Source organism: Bufo gargarizans, chromosome 1, assembly GCF_014858855.1.
Source record: "Bufo gargarizans isolate SCDJY-AF-19 chromosome 1, ASM1485885v1, whole genome shotgun sequence".
Classification (NCBI taxonomy): Eukaryota; Metazoa; Chordata; class Amphibia; order Anura; family Bufonidae; genus Bufo; species Bufo gargarizans.
Window position 1 is genome coordinate 582,923,350 of NC_058080.1, and position 23,046 is coordinate 582,946,395.

Here is a 23,046-nt window from a genome sequence, read left to right on the forward strand (position 1 = left end):
CACACACTGCTGCAACAGGTCACGGAAAACATCGTTGATGAATTCCTGGAAGACTGCGGGCGCATTGCACAACCCAAAGGGCATAACCAAGGATTCATAATGACCGGTCCTGGTGTTAAACGCGGTCTTCCACTCATCGCCCGCCTTGATCCTTACCAGGTTATATGCCGCCCTCAGGTCGAGTTTGGTAAAGACCGTGGCCCCTTTGAGGCGATCGAACAGCTCGGAAATCAAGGGTATCGGGTAAGCGTTCTTGATCGTGATGCGATTGAGACCCCTGTAATCGATGCAAGGCCTCAACTCACCGCCCTTCTTTTTCACAAAGAAAAATCCAGCCCCTGCCGGGGACGAGGATTTGCGAATGTGTCCGCGTGAAAGCGCCTCCCTCACGTACTCCTCCATGGCCTCATTCTCCGCTACCGACAGTGGATAGACTTTGCCACGAGGAGGAACGGCACCAGATTGTAACTCTATGGCACAATCGTATGGGCGGTGCGGAGGTAGGGCAACCGCGCGCACCTTATCGAATACATCCCGGTACTCTTCGTATTCAGGAGGCAACAGAGAGTCCGAGGAAGTACACAGCAACTTGACAGGCCCATGGATGCAACTAGCCCCACACTGCGGTGACCACGAGAGGATCTCGGCCGATCTCCAATCGAAAGTCGGATTATGCTTCTGGAGCCAGGGGTACCCCAAGACCACCGAGTAGTGTGGAGACGAAATCACCTGGAGACAGACCGACTCTCTGTGAACGGCACCAATGGCTATCCCCACTGGAAGGGTCTCATGAGTCACGTGTGGCGGCAGAAGGGGTCTGCCGTCTATCGCCTCAAGAGCCAGTGGGGAACCTCGAGGCTGCAGAGGAATGGAATTGGCGGCAGCGAACACACTATCAATGAACAAACCACCAGCACCAGAGTCCACCAACGCCTGGGTCGTCACCGAGCCCCCGACCCAGGAGAGGACAACAGTGATCAGTGGTTTGTCAACACGGGAAACCGGGGACGAGGAGACTCCACCCAAGATCTGCCCCCGACAGGATCTCAGGTGCGAGCGTTTCCCGGACGGTTCGGACATGCCAACCGAAAATGCCCACCGAGACCACAGTACATGCATCGGCCCTCGCGTCTCCGGAGTACCCTCTCCCCCTCGGACAGGCTGAGCAAACCCCAGCTGCATGGGTTCACCCCCAGACAAGTCATCCCCAGAAGGCGTGGGAGGAGAGGGAGGCACGGGTGGGACAGCAAACGTAGGCGCCAATCTGTTAGAAGACCTCCGCAGGCTCTCCTTAAAGGAAGGTCTCTCCCTGAGTCTGGTGTCAATCAAAATCAGGAAAGAAATAAGAGACTCGAGCTCCACTGGTAGGTCCTTAGCTGCAACCTCATCCTTCAAGGCATCCGAGAGTACATGAGAGAAAGCAGCGACCAGAGCCTCATTATTCCAGCCCACCTCTGCTGCCAGGGTACGAAACTCAATGGCGTATTCAGCTACGGATCGTGAACCCTGTCTGATGGACATAAGGAGCTTCGCAGCAGAGGCAGCACGAGCCGGCACATCGAATACCTTCCGAAGAGAAGCAACAAAACCGGAAAACTCGGCAACCACCGGATTGTTGTTCTCCCATAAAGGGCTGGCCCAGGCCAAGGCCTTGTCCGAGAGCAGCGAGATCAAGAAGCCCACCTTTGATCTCTCAGTAGGAAAGGCATGTGGCAGCAACTCGAAATAAATGCCCACCTGGTTAAGGAAACCTCGGCACTGAGTTGGCTCTCCCCCAAAGCGCTGTGGAAGGGGGGCAGAACCGGTCATACCCCGAGACACCGCAGGCGCAGCAACAGGTGTCGGGGTAGACTCTGGCGCAACAACCGGAGCGGCAGTAGGAGCGGGCCCAGGAGCGACAACCGACCCATCGGCAACGGAAGCTAAATGAGCCGTGCGTTCAAGCAGGGTTTGCAACGCCACAGTGAACCGACCCAACAGGTGATCCTGCTGATCAAGTCTGGCAACCAGCGTAGGTAGCGAGGATGGCCCTGTACCATCAAAATTCATGGCTTGGTCCTAATGTCATGGAACCATGAACCAGACGTACAACAAGAGATAAGTGGAAATAAGAAGGCTTTATTGAAAATCAAGCTGTAAGCAAAAGTCCAAACGGATGGCTAAACCGAAGCAGGGTCTTGTGTAGACAGAGGTCAGGAACCAGAAGGGTAGTCAGACGAAGCCTGGATCAGGAACCAGCAGGGTAGTCAGACGAAGCCAGGATCAGGAACCAACGGGGTAGTCAGACGAGGCCAGGATCAGGAACCAGAAGCAGCAGCAGTCTTAGAAGCATGTGAACACAGGAGGACCAAGCAAGGAACTGAAGCCACAGACCTCCTATATATATGAGCTAGGCATCCAGCTCCTCCCAGTGGGAAGGAGAAGCCGCAGGGTGGGAGGCTACAAGAAACCCAGAAACCAAGATGGCCGCCAGCACATGTCAAACGAAGGAGAACAGTAAGAAGGTAAGACCATGACAGGGCCTAAATGTATGACAATGGACTGTTACAGTGGTGGGTGACGTGAAGCCTGATTCTCTGCTATGATATGAAGACTGATTCTCTGCTGACATGAAGCCAGATTCTGTGTTATGGGACCTCTCTCCTCTGCCTGGGTGCCAGGGCCTAAATTTATGACAATGGACTGTTACAGTGGTGGGTGACGTGAAGCCTGATTCTCTGCTATGACATGAAGACTGATTCTCTGGTGACATGAAGCCAGATTCTCTGTTACGGGACCTCTCTCCTCTGCCTGGGTGCCGGGGCCTAAATATCTGAGAATGGACTGTTCCAGTGGTGGGTGACGTGAAGCCAGATTCTCTGCTATGGGACCTCTCTCCAATTGATATTGGTTAATTTTTATTTATTTTATTTTTACTTTAATTAATTTCCCTATCCACATTTGTTTGCAGGGGATTTACCTACATGTTGCTGCCTTTTGCAGCCCTCTAGCCCTTCCCTGGGCTGTTTTACAGCCTTTTTAGTGCCGAAAAGTTCGGGTCCCCATTGACTTCAATGGGGTTCGGGTTCGGGACGAAGTTCGGATCGGGTTCGGATCCCGAACCCGAACATTTTCGGGAAGTTCGGCCGAACTTCTCGAACCCGAACATCCAGGTGTTCGCTCAACTCTAATCTTAACCCTTACAACAATGGATTTTCTTGAACTCTCGTATAATTGCAGATATGGGCTTCTCTGGAACTATAACTTCTAGAATAGTGCTTTTATTGGGTCAACAGAGCAAAGGTATATTATGCTTGGGAATATGGATAACAGGAGAATGTGTTAAGAAATTATCTGCAGTGAGACGTTTGTTTATCTTTTATTTTAAATGGTTTTCCTCATCAACTGGCAATTTATGTGCCCAGAGCTCTAATTAATTGCATTAAGCTGTGTATGTGTGAAAGGCAGATGTTGTACTGTGGACTCAATAAGATTATATTAGAGACGAGCAGATCAATTCTGAATGGACTGGATTTGTTACGAATTTCACAAAAATTTACTGCGAAACAAATTAGAAGTTTTGTGATTTGCCTTGGAAGGATTACAAAGAAACAGCCCCAGACATTTTAGGGTCCATTCAGATGACTAAGTGTTTTGTGGTCTGCAAATTGCTGATCTGCAAAACTACAGATACTGGCTATGTGCCTTCTGCATTTTGTGGACTGCACATGGCCAGCCCTGAGATAGAAATGCCTATTCTTGTCTGTGATTTCGGGCAAGAATAGATCACGCTCTATATTTTTTTGGGAGTCGCGTAAGGCTACTTTCACACGAGCGTTCGATCGGATCCGTTCTGAACGGATCCGATCATAATAATGCAGACTGGAGGCTCCGTTCAGAACGGATCCGTCTGCATTATATTGGCATATAAAAGCTAAGTGTGAAAATAGCCTCAGACGGATCCGTCCAGACTTTCAATGTAAAGTCAATGGGGGACGGATCCGCTTGAAGATTGAGCCATATTGTGGCATCTTCAAACGGATCCGTCCCCATTGACTTACATTGTAAGTCTGGACGGATCCGCACGCCTCCGCACGGCCAGGCGGACACCCGAACGCTGCAAGCAGCGTTCAGGTGTCCGCCTGGCCGTGCGGAGGCGAGCGGAGCGGAGGCTGAACGCCGCCAGACTGATGCAGTCTGAGCGGATCCGCATCCATTCAGACTGCATCAGGGCTGGACGGAAGCGTTCTGCTCCGCTCGTGAGCTCCTTCAAACGGAGCTCACTGAGCGGACAGCAGAACGCTCGTGTGAAAGTAGCCTAACAGAACTACGAATGCGGATAGCATTTCAATTCATTGAAATTAATGAATTTTGCTGAACTGGTGCGGAACCAGAACTACAGAAGTCTGAATGGACCCTTAATATGAAATAATGTGGGGGACAAGCAGGTGTGGCTAAAACTGAAGAAACAGGTGTAGATCTATTCATGATACCTAATCTGAGAGTAGGCTTGGCTCCTGAATTTGGCTTACAAATACTGATGGAAATGACTGACCAAATAACTAAAGTGTGAACTCAGCCTTATAGGTCAATGTTAGTGTCAGGTGTAATTTATCGGCATGGACTGTACCGTGCAGTGGCCCAAGATTCAAGCAGGGGCCCCTTGACAGAGTGGGAAGGGTTTCGGTAGTAAGGTTGTGTTGATGTCATTGTTTATTTTTCCCTTTTTCTGATCCATCAAACGTACACCAAACACAAACTGGATCCTGTATTTTGAGCATCCTCCTTTACACGTTCATTATTTGGTCAGCATTTGATCAGTATTTGGAAGGCAAAAACAGGATTGGGTCAAAAACAGAGATAATATATTTTGCATCTGTTCTGTGTTTTGGACCCACTCCTGTTTTTGCCTTACAAATATTGATCAAATCCTGATGCTAAATACTGACCATGTAATAGGCCTGTCAATTTGCATGCATTTTGGACATTTGCATCTGAAATTGGTATTATTTAGATGGAAAAGAAGTCCTGCATGAGGGACTTTAATGACCTCTATCACACGGTCAATATTTGATCAGTATTGGTAAGGCAAAAACAGGAGTGGGTCCAAAACAGAGATAAAATGTGCTGAAAATATTTGAAAGTCTTCTGTGTTTTGAACCCACTTCTGCTTTTGGCTTCAAAATCATGATCAAATCTTGATGTAAAATATTGACTGTGTGCTACAACTATTAGCCCACAGCAGGGTATGGTGAAATTGTAGTCTTACAACAGCTGGAGGTTTGCCAGCCCTGCCTTAGTGGCTCCGTAACAGACTGATAAGGGTGGCAGCAGCATGAAGATTCACATTAGTGGCCCCGAAACAGGGGAGCAATGTCAGTGGCAGTAAGACAAGATGGTGGAAGATCACAGTACGAGCAGATAAAAGTTGAGGTAGCAGATACTTTAGTTCAAAGTTCAGTTCGGGTACCTGAACTTGACCACAAACCCTAACCCCATAGAAGTCAATGGGGACTTGAACTTTGGTGCTGTAAAATGGCTGTAAAATAGTCATGGTGAGGGCTAAAGAGCTGCAAAAAGAAGCAAAATGTGGGTAAGAGCAGGACAATTTCCCTGCAAACACATGTGGATCGGGAAATTACTTAAAATAACATAGAGTAGAAAAATAAAAATAAAAATATTCTTGAATCAGGAAGCAGAGATCCAAGTGGAGTAGGAGGTTAAGGAGGCAGTGGACGTGGCAGTGGAAGAGGCAGAGGAGGAAGCAGCCAACACTATTTGTGTTTTTGCAATGCTAATGAAATGATAAAGCCAAATGGATGGCCAGCAAACGCGGCGTACCAAACATACTTTGTGCAAGCCGTCACACTCTGAACACTCTTGAGGGCTGGGGTACTCTTCACCTGCCTCCAGCAGAAAGGGGGACTTTGGCAGAGCCCTTCCCAGGTGTCAAATAGCAGGGCGGCTCGTGGTTGGGCACACCAGCCGCAGTTGGGCAAAAACCCCTAAGTAAAGACACTATGAGCTGGTGATTAGTGATGGACAAACATTGGCAAGTTTGCGGCGCGCTCCATTTACTTTAATGGCAGGCGAACCTGAAAAACCTTCAAGTAATTATTGAAGCCACCAAATACTTACAAGAAGTGCAGAAATCGTCTCACAACATGGATCATTCATATAGCTGTTTTGCAGGACAAGTTTTACTTTCTAATGGCACCATTTACTGTTGCATACAAAGTAGTGGGAAGCTGGACTTTTTTTTTTCAAATGGGGTTTAATTAAAAAACAAAAATACATAATTACGCCACAGTTTTATGGGTTTTGTTTTACAGCGTTTTCTTTGCTCCTCCTCCTGGTCATCATTAAGACCTGGCCCCCCTATGGGGTGCAGACTGGATGGTATTGGTTGGCACGCTGGGCACTGGAACAATAAAGGCTTCCCTCTTATTAGTATTGAATTTTTCTATTAATTGTTTTCGGCAACACTGTCTCTAGCGCATGATCGCTTGCCATATTTCAACTCACAGGACAATGGCAAGCACCCAGTAGCTATGGTGCTCACCCGGCTTCGAAGCAGATGTCATCTTTAAAGACCCTACATCTGAAGTACATGTACAGCGGAAGTCGGGAAGGGGCTAAAGAGCTTTAAAGGGGTTGGATACAGTCCTAGGAGACCTCTGAGAATTATACACTTCTATTAAAAATAGCACCATTGAATTGGCATGAATCAATTTTGATGCTCAATTCGGACCTGGAATAAATTTTGAGAAATTCGCTCCTCTTTACTAACCATTTTAAAGTGGGTTTAGTAAGCTGGTTCTAAACTCACAATCAGCAGCAATAACGTTCAGCTAGTGCTTTTATGAACAAAGTAAATAAGGTATATACCACCTGGAGGAAAGTAATTTAGCTCATCTATTTAAAAAGCCTATACCAAATTGTTACAAATAAATATGGCCTTGAAAACACTTACCAAAAAGACATAAAATGGTTATTCAACGAGATGCTATTTTGTGACATAAATATAATAGCATAGAATGATGGAGAAGAGCAATATTGTTTCATCCTTTATTTCAATTACTGTGCGCAGCATGGATCTTTCATCTATCTGTGGCATTAAAATAATGACGAGTTCTTTTCACACCTGCCTGTAGCCCAGAGCCTTATTTCTCGATTAGCGTTAATCTGGTGTATCATCTAGAAGCAATTACTGCACCTTGAGCACTTGTTACTCTGTGGTCATTTACTTTTGATGTTTTTAGATAAGTTTATATAGGAAGGAGAACAAAGTGATGGCAATTGATATTCACAACAATGCTGGTGTTTTCAATATAACTAATTATAACAGCGCATTAACTCCTATATTCAAGTAGTTTCATTTTTAAATACACATGAAAAGGAAATGTTCTAATTTCCTTTAGAGGTTCTCTGGTAACAATGGCATTGTACTAAGTGCCATCAGCCTGCCCCACGAAACTAAGGATTCATATTTGCCTGCTCTTTGCCACCCCGGTCATCCCTGCTGCTTCCAGTGTCTCCATGTTACAATCCCTGCAATGTTTATGGTTACATGCTCTGCTGCAGCCACTTACCACTGAAGCCAGTTATTGGCTGCAATGAGGCATGAGACCATGCCCATGCTGTTCCGGAAGTAAGCACTGTGAAGCTTGGGACATGGTGACACTGCGGAGGACCAGAGCGGTAGGGAGTAGGTAAGTAAGATCCTCAGCTCAGTGGGACAGGCTGCTGACACTGTAAAATGTTATTACTGGCAAACCCCTAAAAATAACATACATTGATCAAACATGTGTCAGGCCCATCTACCAACGTCAAGGTGGCTTCTACAGGTGGGTAACTAACACTAAACATCTGCACAGGGATTTTGAGCAGAGTATAAATATAGCTGGTTTCCACACTGCCCTGAACATTGTAGGCTTAGGTTAGGCCCACAAGAGTCAGTTCGGTTAGTGTTAGGTACCCATCTATAGAAGCTACTGTGACGCCAGTAGATGGACACGACACACGTTTGATCCAAAATGTTCACAAAGACCTTCCATTTTTCATGTATAGTAGGTATAGTACCACTTTAATCCAGAATAATCCCTAATCTTTAGTTGTTTGCATGTGTAATGGAGTGCTGCCATACATTTTTGTTTGCTGTCTGCATTCTAGCTTTATGGATGTGCACCTGCGACTATGGATGTGCTAGTCTAAATTTTCTTGTTATATACACTGATCAGCCACAACAATAAAGTGGTTTTCTCGTTTGCATCAACGTCCTTTAAAATAATAATTTATGAAAGTATGAACTGTCTCGTAGCTGTCAGAAAGAATGTATGACAATTTGTTACTCATCTGTCCAGGATCCGGGCCAGCTCTTCCACATTTTCTGGTTGTACCAGACTCTGGTCTGACTCTTCTGCGCTGCATCATCAAGTAGCCAAAGCAAAAGCTGCCCAGAAATAATGTTATGATGAAATACGTGATGATGTCATAGATGGCAGGATTAAAACCACCTTCTGTTCTGCAAACTTTGCCTAATTATAGGTTTAGTGCTAGTCTCTATGTTTTGAGCCATGCCTTTCCCAATTGACTCACTGTCGCTGAGGCTCAGAATTCTCTCTGACCTGTCAATTGCTTTATTCCTGTAATGTTGAGATGTACTTACATGAGTTTGACTAAATACTTTTTTTTTCTCTTTGCCCTTGGCTTACTGATACTTGTGATTCCATGGCTCTAACGCCAACTTGCTTTGGACAGTGCTGTTCTCTTTGACCCTGGTACTTCTGTTGACTTCTTGTTTCTGACATCTGCCAGTTAATGGACTACATTTGGCACTACTAAATCAGCACCATCAATCCAAGACTACTCTGGATGACTGTAACCCTAGGATTTACTAGGGCAAAGTGTATTTCTCCTTTAAAGAAACCTGTCATGTGGATATTTGATTAAATTCTAACTAATTATATACAATCATTAACTACTAAAAAGTACCTTAGATGTATTCACTTACTGATGTGACAGATGGTTACCTCATAATATACACACAAAGATGCTGCATGCCACATGCTAATGAGCTGATTGGTGACCCAGCATTTTGCTAAGCGAATCAGTCACTTATTTATGTAGCCCTTAGTTAGGACACCATATAACTGGTGACAGGTTCCCTTTAAGCAGGCATAGAGTAAAGAACATCTGAAAAACACATAAGGTATCATTTATAGTTTTTTCAGCACTTTTTGGTATATTTTGTCACAGAGTTTGATGCAAAGGGTTTTTGCGGCAAAATCTGTGACTTTTCCCTGCTCACACAGGGCGGGTAAGAGGGCTGGCCAGCTGGTCCGTCTCATTCATCATTCTCCATGCCAGTTTATGGCGTGGAAAATGGTCATGAACTATGCCAGCACGGGAGCTGGCGTAGTTTAAAATGTATGTTACACGGCCAGTGACACCAAGTGCCAAAGTTATGTAGAGACCTGTGCCTCTATAAAACATTGGCGCATGCCCCGGCAGTGCACAGGGATTGAGATCTGCGTATAAATTGACGGTCTTAAAGCATGACTGTCATATTTTTTATTTTATTTGCTAGTTTATTAGAGCTAGGCATGTATACTTGAGTTAGTCTGTCAATGATTGCCAAAAGATCTGTAATTACCTTATAATAACAGCTTTCATTAATGTCTCCTGCCCCTTTCCACTGCTCCCTTAAAAGACCGTTGCTAGGACTCATCTGTCTCCGGCTAGGAAGACAGAGGGGCGGTCCTTCACACTGCATGCCTGCATTAGGCTTCAGAGTGAGGAGGCGTGTCTCAGTAATCCAATCTGATTGGCTGGCAGAAAGCTGCTGGATACAGCAAGTTTGGATGTGATCTTAGGGAATGTAGTTTTGGCCTCAGAGAACTGGCAGAGGAGCCATCTTGAGAAGATCCTTATAATGTAGGATTCAAAACAGCCGTAACTAAGGGGAAAACTCAAGGAAAACAGTGGTAAGTGAAGAAAATAAAGATTGCTTTATGCATAATGCTGCTGCAGCAGTAATGTATGCTAAAATCGATTTTTTTTTTTATGAAAATGACAATTATCCTTTAATAAATGACCCCCATATTCCCTTAGTCTAAAACTCAGATTAGCCTGTACCAATGACTTTGAGGATTCACTACTGCACCAGCAATGTAATGACATGATTGCAGTTCCGCCGTGCAGAGGGTTTGCTTTGCAGTTGCTCTCCCGTTTGTCAAATACACAATATTCCTTAAAAGGACATTTGGCCACAGGTTATCCCATGAGTGCTATGTTCAGTGAAGGAATTATCGATAATCTCAATGAGCACTGTAAAAATAAGGCCACAAGTAGCGTATCAATGCATATCAATGTGGTTTTTTGGCGGCATCACAGCCATACACCACTATGTGTTACTCTAATGTCTGAGATTAGTGGTTGCAACCTAGCAATTAAAGACCATTAGAGACCTAGATAACAGAGATCTAAACAGGATATTAAAGCACTACATAAATTAAGAACACACTTACAGATTTATTTTTTCTTTACTGTTCTAAAAGATATCAGTGGTTCTAGAGGAATACATTACATTTTGTTTTTATTTTGTGAAACATCATTTTATTCCTTAAATTTCAGAGCATTTAACCATTACACTTACCAAATGTTTATTGACAAAATTATAACCTTTTTATAAGTTATAAAATGAAAGCAGAATGAATCAAAATTAGAAAATTTGTCTTTATTGAAGTTTTAATACAAAACATAAAAAGGTTAGATATACACTGGATATATCAAGACAGTAAGCACCAGAAAATGTGCAATTTGTACATCAAAGTAAAGTATATATCCAGTTAATAGGTAGTAGTAAACAGTAAAACAAGAACAAAACACTTATAAGTTGGTATTCCTGACATAGATGGCTCTGTTGGTACATGACTTGAGGAGTCATTTTCCTATCATATAAACATTTCCTTAACCTACCTTTGCGGTTATGTGTGTCTCATTATGAACCACATTATAGTACTCTCACAGCAATAACACCTTCAATTTTATGTTGACAATGTACAACATTTTAATCCAACTCATCACATGACATTGTGTTCCATAATCTGTACCTTACATGAACCAATGTAATATTCATATAACATAATCCATGTTTAAATATTAAACACTAGCCTTCTGCTGCTTCCTGTTGCATTGCTGTTACAGGGTACATTTTGAATGTGTAAGATACATTGTAAATACAAATTGTGAAGAATTATTTTTAAGTATTAATTATTCATAAAAGAGATCCTGATTGAAAGTTGATGAGATGTGCTGGAGAAATTCAGAAATTTCAATGTCATTTCTCCTGACACAGATTAAATAAATACAGTCTATGCCAAGTTTGTTCATTACAGCAATAGCTCATAAGGTGGTAATGTATTTCAGCTGAAAATTGTCAGATTAAAGACAATAAATGATAAAAATTTGTATAATTGGAAGACACCCAAAAAAAACCACTTTTTCCACTTGTTTATTTTATATAAATCATGATTTCTTCTACTGTTTAATAGATGCTATGGTGCACCAAGCCAAGATTGAGAGGAGCAGTGGTCATTGATGTGCCCTGCTCTTCATTCATAGTTTATTCGTAGTCTACGGGACTAATAGAGACATTCAGTACTCCTGTTCCCATCAGCCCCATAGACAACAAGTGGAGCAGCAGCACATGTGCTCAACCACTGCTCCATTCAGACTCTTCTTCAATGTCATTATGCAGTGAAGAGAAATGGAAAGCTTGGGACGTACATTCTAGTTATCAGACTGGCCCCCACTGATGAGACGTATTAATTAATTAGAATATTAATTAAATTGATTTTTGATGTTGTCATGGAACCATGAACCAGACGTACAACAAGAGATAAGTGGAAATAAGAAGGCTTTATTGAAGATCAAGCTGTAGGGCAAAAGTCCAAACGGATGGCTAAACCGAAGCAGGGTCTTGCGAAGCCAGAGGTCAGGAACCAGAAGGGTAGTCAGACGAAGCCTGGATCAGGAACCAGCAGGGTAGTCAGACGAAGCCTGGATCAGGAACCAGCAGGGTAGTCAGACGAAGCCAGGATCAGGAACCAGAAGCAGCAGCAGTCTTAGAAGCATGTGAACACAGGAGGACCAAGCAAGGAACTGAAGCCACAGACCTCCTATATATATGAGCTAGGCATCCAGCTCCTCCCAGTGGGAAGGAGAAGCCGCAGGGTGGGAGGCTACAAGAAACCCAGAAACCAAGATGGCCGCCAGCACATGTCAAACGAAGGAGAACAGCAAGAAGGTAAGACCATGACAGTACCTCCCCCTCAAGGGCCCCTCCTCCGCGGAGTAAAGAACGGTTTCTGAGGGAAGCATGCGTGGAAGGCTCGGAGCAAGGCAGGAGCATGGACATCTGCGGAGGGAACCCAGGAACGCTCCTCTGGACCATAACCACGCCAATGGACCAAAAACTGCACCCGACCGCGGACCAGGCGTGAGTCCAGGATATTGCTCACCTCATACTCCTCACGATTGCCCACTTGGACCGGACGAGGCCGAGGAACCGAGGAAGTGAAACGATTACACACCAGTGGCTTCAACAGGGAGACATGAAACACGTTGGAGATCCGCATGCCAGGAGGAAGCGCAAGGGCATAGGCTACCGGGTTTACCCTGCGAAGCACTCGGAAGGGACCAACAAAGCGAGGCGCCAGCTTGGGAGTGGGCACTCGAAGGTTGAGGTTGCGGGTGGACAACCATACGCGATCTCCGACCTGGTAGGAAGGAGCGGGCGCTCGTCTGCGATCAGCCTGGAGTCTCTGGCGCTGCGCAGAGACCTCAAGGGACCTCTGGATCTGTACCCAAGAAGCACGTAGGACGGAAAGGTGATCCTCCACAGCCGGAATATCCTGGGGAGAGAATACCTCCGGTAACACGGCAGGTTGGAACCCATAATTGGCCATGAAGGGAGACGTCCCAGAGGAAGAGTTCACCGCCGTGTTCCTGGCAAACTCAGCCCAAGGCAGGAGGTCAACCCAATTGTCTTGGTGATCGGAGACATAGCAACGAAGGAATTGCTCCAAGGCCTGATTGGCTCGTTCTGCGGCCCCATTGGACTGAGGGTGGTAGGCCGAGGAGAAAGAGAGATTAATCCCCAACTGGGAGCAAAAGGCGCTCCAGAACCTGGACACAAACTGACTCCCCCGATCCGACACAATCTCCTTGGGCAAACCGTGCAACCGGAAGACCTCCCTGGCAAAAATCGAGGCCAACTCTTGTGCAGAGGGTAACTTCTTGAGAGGAACACAGTGGCACATTTTGGAAAACCGATCCACAATCATGAGAATGACCGTATGGCCTCGGGATGCAGGGAGGTCCACAATGAAATCCATCCCCAGGTGTGACCATGGACGCTCCCCGGTGGCTATGGGTTGCAAAAGGCCCAACGGAAGGTGCCGAGGGGACTTACTCTGGGCACAAACGGAGCATGCCGCTACATATGCGGCGATGTCGGAATGTAGAGAAGGCCACCAGAACAGACGTGAAACAGCCCAGGACAGCTGATTCTTTCCAGGATGCCCCGCGGCCTTGGAGTTATGGTAGGTTCGCAACAACCGAGTGCGCAACTCCTCAGGCACAAAACATCTGCCGTTGGGTCTCCCAGAGGGAGCACCAGATTGAGCCGCCAAAATCTGCTCACCCAGGGGAGAGGACAGGCTGGTGCGAATGGCGGCCAGGATCTGATTCGGAGGTATGACCGAAGTCGGAATCGACTCCTCCCCGGACAGCTCGGAGTACTGCCGTGATAAGGCATCCGCTCTGATGTTCTTGGAACCGGGTAGGTAGGAGACCACGTAATTAAAACGTGACAAGAACAGAGCCCATCTGGCCTGACGTGGTGTCAATCTCTTGGCCTCAGAGAGGTAGGTCAGATTCTTGTGGTCCATCAGGATGAGAACCGGAACCACCGAGCCCTCGAGCAAGTGCCTCCATTCTTTAAGGGCCTGCACGATGGCCAATAACTCCCTGTCACCAATCTGATAGTTGCACTCCGCGGAAGACAGTTTCCGGGAGTAAAACCCACAAGGAAGCAGAGGGCCCTCTGGTGTTCTACGCTGAGACAGAAGGGCGCCTACTCCCGTCTCAGACGCGTCCACCTCGAGGACAAAAGGCAACCCAGGGTTGGGATGCGACAGAATCGGAGCCGACACAAAGGCGGACTTTAGAACCTCAAAATCTCGGATGGCCTCGAGCGGCCAGACCTGGGGATTACTGCCCTTCCTGGTCAGATCCGTGAGAGGCTTGGCTAGCATGGAAAAGTCCCTGATGAACTTCCGATAATAATTGGCGAAGCCCAAAAAGCGCTGCAGGGCACGAAGACCACTGGGCTGGGGCCACTGTAAGACAGCCGAAACCTTCTCAGGATCCATGGAGAACCCCTCAGCGGAAATGATGTAACCTAAGAAGGTTACCTGGGATCGGTGAAATTCGCATTTCTCAAGCTTACCGAACAGCTTGTTCTCTCGTAACCGTTGCAACACTCGTCTGACATCCAGAATGTGGGCCTCCATGGATTCAGAATATACCAAGATGTCATCCAAATAGACCACCACACATTGCTGCAACAGGTCACGGAAAACATCGTTGATGAATTCCTGGAAGACTGCGGGCGCATTGCACAACCCAAAGGGCATAACCAAGGATTCATAATGACCGGTCCTGGTTAGAGTTGAGCGAACACCTGGATGTTCGGGTTCGAGAAGTTCGGCCGAACATCCCGGAAATGTTCGGGTTCGGGATCCGAACCCGATCCGAACTTCGTCCCGAACCCGAACCCCATTGAAGTCAATGGGGACCCAAACTTTTCGGCACTAAAAAGGCTGTAAAACAGCCCAGGAAAGAGCTAGAGGGCTGCAAAAGGCAGCAACATGTAGGTAAATCCCCTGCAAACAAATGTGGATAGGGAAATGAATTAAAATAAAAATTAAATAAATAAAAATTAACCAAAATCAATTGGAGAGAGGTTCCATAGCAGAGAATCTGGCTTCCCGTCACCCACCACTGGAACAGTCCATTCTCAGATATTTAGGCCCCGGCACCCAGGCAGAGGAGAGAGGTCCCGTAACAGAGAATCTGTCTTCATGTCAGCAGAGAATTAGTCTGCATGTCATAGCAGAGAATGAGGCTTCACGTCAGCCACCACTGCAACAGTCCATTGGCATATATTTAGGCCCAGCACCCAGGCAGAGGAGGGAGGTCCCGTAACAGAGAATCTGTCTTCATGTCAGCAGAGAATTAGTCTGCATGTCATAGCAGAGAATGAGGCTTCACGTCAGCCACCACTGCAACAGTCCATTGGCATATATTTAGGCCCAGCACACACACAGGCAGAGGAGAGAGGTCCCGTAACAGAGAATCTGTCTTCATGTCAGCAGAGAATCAGTCTGCATGTCATAGCAGAGAATGAGGCTTCACGTCAGCCACCACTGCAACAGTCCATTGGCATATATTTAGGCCCAGCACACACACAGGCAGAGGAGAGAGGTCCCGTAACAGAGAATCTGGCTTCATGTCAGCAGAGAATCAGTCTGCATGTCATAGCAGAGAATCAGGCTTCACGTCAGCCACCACTGCAACAGTCCATTGGCATATATTTAGGCCCAGCACACACAGGCAGAGGAGAGAGGTCCCGTAACAGAGGAATCTGGCTTCATGTCAGCAGAGAATCAGTCTGCATGTCATAGCAGAGAATCAGGCTTCACGTCAGCCACCACTGCAACAGTCCATTGTCATAATTTAGGCCCAGCACCCAGGCAGAGGAGAGAGGTCCCGTAACAGAGAATCTGGCTTCATGTCAGCAGAGAATCAGTCTGCATGTCATAGCAGAGAATCAGGCTTCACGTCACCCACCACTGCAACAGTCCATTGGCATATATTTAGGCCCAGCACACAGGCAGAGGAGAGAGGTCCCGTAACAGACAATCTGGCTTCATGTCAGCAGAGAATCAGTCTGCATGTCATAGCAGAGAATCAGGCTTCACGTCACCCACCACTGCAACAGTCCATTGTCATATATTTAGGCCCAGCACCCAGGCAGAGGAGAGAGGTCCCGTAACAGACAATCTGGCTTCATGTCAGCAGAGAATCAGTCTGCATGTCATAGCAGAGAATGAGGCTTCACGTCAGCCACCACTGCAACAGTCCATTGGCATATATTTAGGCCCAGCACCCAGGCAGAGGAGAGAGGTCCCGTAACAGACAATCTGGCTTCATGTCAGCAGAGAATCAGTCTGCATGTCATAGCAGAGAATCAGGCTTCACGTCAGCCACCACTGCAACAGTCCATTGGCATATATTTAGGCCTAGCACACAGGCAGAGGCAGAGAGGTCCCGTAACAGACAATCTGGCTTCATGTCAGCAGAGAATCAGTCTGCATGTCATAGCAGAGAATGAGGCTTCACGTCACCCACCACTGCAACAGTCCATTGGCATATATTTAGGCCCAGCACCCAGGCAGAGGAGAGAGGTCCCGTAACAGACAATCTGGCTTCATGTCAGCAGAGAATCAGTCTGCATGTCATAGCAGAGAATCAGGCTTCACGTCACCCACCACTGCAACAGTCCATTGTCATATATTTAGGCCCAGCACCCAGGCAGAGGAGAGAGGTCCCGTAACAGACAATCTGGCTTCATGTCAGCAGAGAATCAGTCTTCATATCATAGCAGAGAATCAGGCTTCACGTCACCCACCACTGTAAGCAGTCAATTTTCATAATTTAGGCCCAGAACCCAGGCAGAGGAGAAGGTCCCGTAACAGACAATCTGGCTTCATGTCAGCAGAGAATCAGTCTTCATATCATAGCAGAGAATCAGGCTTCACGTCACCCACCACTGCAACAGTCCATTGGCATATATTTAGGCCTAGCACACAGGCAGAGCAGAGAGGTCCCGTAACAGACAATCTGGCTTCATGTCAGCAGAGAATCAGTCTGCATGTCATAGCAGAGAATGAGGCTTCACGTCACCCACCACTGCAACAGTCCATTGGCATATATTTAGGCCCAGAACCCAGGCAGAGGAGAAAGGTCCCGTAACAGACAATCTGGCTTCATGTCAGCAGAGAATCAGTCTTCATATCATAGCAGAGAATCAGGCTTCACGTCACCCACCACTGCAACAGTCCATTGGCATATATTTAGGCCTAGCACACAGGCAGAGCAGAGAGGTCCCGTAACAGACAATCTGGCTTCATGACAGCAGAGAATCAGTCTGCATGTCATAGCAGAGAATCAGGCTTCACGTCAGCCACCACTGCAACAGTCCATTGTCATAAATTTAGGCCCAGCACCCAGGCAGAGGAGAGAGGTCCCGTAACAGACAATCTGGCTTCATGTCAGCAGAGAATTAGTCTGCATGTCATAGCAGAGAATCAGGCTTCATGTCAGCCACCACTGCAACAGTCCATTGGCATATATTTAGGCCTAGCACACAGGCAGAGGAGAGGTTCATTCAACTTTGGGTAGCATCGCAATATAATGGTAAAATGAAAATAAAAATAGGATTGAATGAGGAAGTGCCCTGGAGTCCAATAATATATGGTTATGGGGAGGTAGTTAATGTCTAATCTGGACAAGGGACGGACAGGTCCTGTGGGATCCATGCCTGGTTCATTTTTATGAACGTCAGCTTGTCCACATTGGCTGTAGACAGGCGGCTGCGTTTGTCTGTAATGACGCCCCCTGCCGTGCTGAATACACGTTCAGACAAAACGCTGGCTGCCGGGCAGGCCAGCACCTCCAAGGCATAAAAGGCTAGCTCTGGCCACGTGGACAATTTAGAGACCCAGAAGTTGAATGGGGCCGAACCATCAGTCAGTACGTGGAGGGGTGTGCACACGTACTGTTCCACCATGTTAGTGAAATGTTGCCTCCTGCTAACACGTTGCGTATCAGGTGGTGGTGCAGTTAGCTGTGGCGTGTTGACAAAAGTTTTCCACATCTCTGCCATGCTAACCCTGCCCTCAGAGGAGCTGGCCGTGACACAGCTGCCTTGGCGACCTCTTGCTCCTCCTCTGCCTTGGCCTTGGGCTTCCACTTGTTCCCCTGTGACATTTGGGAATGCTCTCAGTAGCGCGTCTACCAACGTGCGCTTGTACTCGCGCATCTTCCTATCACGCTCCAGTGCAGGAAGTAAGGTGGGCACATTGTCTTTGTAGCGTGGATCCAGCAGGGTGGCAACCCAGTAGTCCGCACAGGTTAAAATGTGGGCAACTCTGCTGTCGTTGCGCAGGCACTGCAGCATGTAGTCGCTCATGTGTGCCAGGCTGCCCAGGGATAAGGACAAGCTGTCCTCTGTGGGAGGCGTATCGTCATCGTCCTGCCTTTCCCCCCAGCCACGCACCAGTGATGGACCCGAGCTGCGTTGGGTGCCACCCCGCTGTGACCATGCTTCATCCTCATCCTCCTCCACCTCCTCCTCATCCTCGTCCTCCTCGTCCTCCAGTAGTGGGCCCTGGCTGGCCACATTTGTACCTGGCCTCTGCTGTTGCCAAAAACCTCCCTCTGAGTCACTTCGAAGAGACTGGCCTGAAAGTGCTAAAAATGACCCCTCTTCCTCCTCCTCCTCCTCCTCCTCCTGGGCCACCTCCTCTTCCATCATCGCCCTAAGTGTTTTCTCAAGGAGACATAGAAGTGGTATTGTAACGCTGATAACGGTGTCATCGCCACTGGCCATGTTGGTGGAGTACTCGAAACAGCGCAACAGGGCACACAGGTCTCGCATGGAGGCCCAGTCATTGGTGGTGAAGTGGTGCTGTTCTGTAGTGCGACTGACCCGTGCGTGCTGCAGCTGAAACTCCACTATGGCCTGCTGCTGCTCGCACAGTCTGTCCAGCATGTGCAAGGTGGAGTTCCACCTGGTGGGCACGTCGCATATGAGGCGGTGAGCGGGAAGGCCGAAGTTACGCTGTAGCGCAGACAGGCGAGCAGCAGCAGGATGTGAACGCCGGAAGCGCGAACAGACGGCCCGCACTTTATGCAGCAGCTCTGACATGTCGGGGTAGTTGTGAATGAACTTCTGCACCACCAAATTCAGCACATGCGCCAAGCAAGGGATGTGCGTCAAATTGGCTAGTCCCAGAGCTGCAACGAGATTTCGCCCATTATCACACACCACCAGGCCGGGCTTGAGGCTCACCGGCAGCAACCACTCGTCGGTCTGTTGTTCTATACCCCGCCACAACTCCTGTGCGGTGTGGGGCCTGTCCCCCAAACATATGAGTTTCAGAATGGCCTGCTGACGTTTACCCCGGGCTGTGCTGAAGTTGGTGGTGAAGGTGTGTGGCTGACTGGATGAGCAGGTGGAAGAAGAGGAGGAGGAAGCCGAGAAGGAGGAGGTGGCAACAGGAGGCAAAGAATGTTGCCCTGCGATCCTTGGCGGCGGAAGGACGTGCGCCAAACAGCTCTCCGCCTGGGGCCCAGCTGCCACTACATTTACCCAGTGTGCAGTTAGGGAGATATAGCGTCCCTGGCCGTGCTTACTGGTCCACGTATCTGTGGTTAGGTGGACCTTGCCACAGATGGCGTTGCGCAGTGCACACTTGATTTTATCGGATACTTGGTTGTGCAGGGAAGGCACGGCTCTCTTGGAGAAGTAGTGCCGGCTGGGAACAACATACTGTGGGACAGCAAGCGACATGAGCTGTTTGAAGCTGTCTGTGTCCACCAGCCTAAATGACAGCATTTCATAGGCCAGTAGTTTAGAAATGCTGGCATTCAGGGCCAGGGATCGAGGGTGGCTAGGTGGGAATTTACGCTTTCTATCAAATGTTTGTGAGATGGAGAGCTGAACGCTGGCGTGTGACATGGTTGAGACGCTTGGTGACGGAGGTGGTGGTGGTGGTGTTGGTGGTACATCCCCTGTTTGCTGGGCGGCAGGTGCCAACGTTCCTCCAGAGGCGGAGGAAGAGGCCGAGGCGGCAGCAGCAGAATAGGCCGAGGCGGCAGCAGCAGAAGAGGTAGCAGGGGGAGCCTGAGTGACTTCCTTGGTTTTAAGGTGTTTACTCCACTGCAGTTCATGCTTTGCATGCAGGTGCCTGGTCATGCAGGTTGTGCTCAGGTTCAGAACGTTAATGCCTCGCTTCAGGCTCTGATGGCACAGCGTGCAAACCACTCGGGTCTTGTCGTCAGCACATTGTTTGAAGAAGTGCCATGCCAGGGAACTCCTTGAAGCTGCCTTTGGGGTGCTCGGTCCCAGATGGCGGCGGTCAGTAGCAGGCGGAGTCTCTTGGCGGCGGGTGTTCTGCTTTTGCCCACTGCTCCCTCTTTTGCTACGCTGTTGGCTCGGTCTCACCACTGCCTCTTCCTCCGAACTGTGAAAGTCAGTGGCACGACCTTCATTCCATGTGGGGTCTAGGACCTCATCGTCCCCTGCATCGTCTTCCACCCAGTCTTGATCCCTGACCTCCTGTTCAGTCTGCACACTGCAGAAAGACGCAGCAGTTGGCACCTGTGTTTCGTCATCATCAGAGACATGCTGAGGTGGTATTCCCATGTCCTCATCATCAGGAAACATAAGTGGTTGTGCGTCAGTGCATTCTATGTCTTTCACCGCTGGGGAAGGGCTAGGTGGATGCCCTTGGGAAACCCTGCCAGCGGAGTCTTCAAACAGCATAAGAGACTGCTGCATAACTTGAGGCTGAGACAGTTTCCCTGGTATGCATGGGGGTGATGTGACAGACTGATGGGGTTGGTTTTCAGGCGCCATCTGTGCGCTTTCTGCAGAAGACTGGGTGGGAGATAATGTGAACGTGCTGGATCCACTGTCGGCCACCCAATTGACTAATGCCTGTACCTGCTCAGGCCTTACCATCCTTAGAACGGCATTGGGCCCCACCATATATCGCTGTAAATTCTGGCGGCTACTGGGACCTGAGGTAGTTGGTACACTAGGACGTGTGGATGTGGCAGAACGGCCACGTCCTCTCCCAGCACCAGAGGGTCCACTAACACCACCACGACCATGTCCACGTCCGCGTCCCTTACTAGATGTTTTTCTCATTGTTATGGTTCACCACAACAACAAATATATTATTTGGCCCAATGTATTGTATTCAAATTCAGCGGGATATAAATTTGAGGCCTAGTATTTAGGCGCTGGGTGACCGGTATGGATTTAGTGACAGAATTAGACTTGGAAATGCACAGAAGCGTGTGTGTGAAGTTATTCTGAATGACCCTATGTGCACCTTCAATATGATCTACCCTTTTAGGGATAGATTTCAAATAGCTCTGATATAGCAGAAACGACTAAATTATGAAATTGCTAAATTGGGAATTGTATTTCAACCCAGAACAAAAAATGTGCTTTGACGGACACTAAATAACTTTCCCAGCCACAACAGGACAGCGGTAACGAGAGATTTAGCGGGATATAAATTTGAGGCCTAGTATTTAGGCGCTGGGTGACAGGTATGGGTTTAGTGACAGAATTAGATTTGGAAATGCACAGTAGCGGGTGTGTGAAGTTATTCTGAATGACCCTATGTGCACCTTGAATATTATATACCCTTTTAGGGATAGATTTCAAATAGCTCTGATATAGCAGAAACCACTAAATTATGAAATTGCTAAATTGGGAATTGTATTTCAACCCAGAACAAGAAATGTGCTTGAACGGACACTAAATAACTCGCCCAGCTACAGCACTAGGGACAGATTTAGCGGGATATAAATTTGAGGCCTAGTATTTAGGCGCTGGGTGACAGGTATGGGTTTAGTGCCAGAATTAGACTTGGAAATACACAGTAGCGGGTGTGTGTGAAGTTATTCTGAATGACCCAATGTGCACCTTGAATATTATATACCCTTTTAGGGATAGATTTCAAATAGCTCTGATATAGCAGAAACCACTAAATTATGAAATTGCTAAATTGGGAATTGTATTTCAACCCAGAACAAGAAATGTGCTTGAACGGACACTAAATAACTCGCCCAGCTACAGCACTAGGGACAGATTTAGCGGGATATAAATTTGAGGCCTAGTATTTAGGCGCTGGGTGACAGGTATGGGTTTAGTGCCAGAATTAGACTTGGAAATACACAGTAGCGGGTGTGTGTGAAGTTATTCTGAATGACCCAATGTGCACCTTGAATATTATATACCCTTTTAGGGATAGATTTCAAATAGCTCTGATATAGCAGAAACCACTAAATTATGAAATTGCTAAATTGGGAATTGTATTTCAACCCAGAACAAGAAATGTGCTTGAACGGACACTAAATAACTCGCCCAGCTACAGCACTAGGGACAGATTTAGCGGGATATAAATTTGAGGCCTAGTATTTAGGCGCTGGGTGACAGGTATGGGTTTAGTGCCAGAATTAGACTTGGAAATACACAGTAGCGGGTGTGTGTGAAGTTATTCTGAATGACCCAATGTGCACCTTGAATATTATATACCCTTTTAGGGATAGATTTCAAATAGCTCTGATATAGCAGAAACCACTAAATTATGAAATTGCTAAATTGGGAATTGTATTTCAACCCAGAACAAGAAATGTGCTTGAACGGACACTAAATAACTCGCCCAGCTACAGCACTAGGGACAGATTTAGCGGGATATAAATTTGAGGCCTAGTATTTAGGCGCTGGGTGACAGGTATGGGTTTAGTGCCAGAATTAGACTTGGAAATACACAGTAGCGGGTGTGTGTGAAGTTATTCTGAATGACCCAATGTGCACCTTGAATATTATATACCCTTTTAGGGATAGATTTCAAATAGCTCTGATATAGCAGAAACCACTAAATTATGAAATTGCTAAATTGGGAATTGTATTTCAACCCAGAACAAGAAATGTGCTTGAACGGACACTAAATAACTCGCCCAGCTACAGCACTAGGGACAGATTTAGCGGGATATAAATTTGAGGCCTAGTATTTAGGCGCTGGGTGACAGGTATGGGTTTAGTGCCAGAATTAGACTTGGAAATACACAGTAGCGGGTGTGTGTGAAGTTATTCTGAATGACCCAATGTGCACCTTGAATATTATATACCCT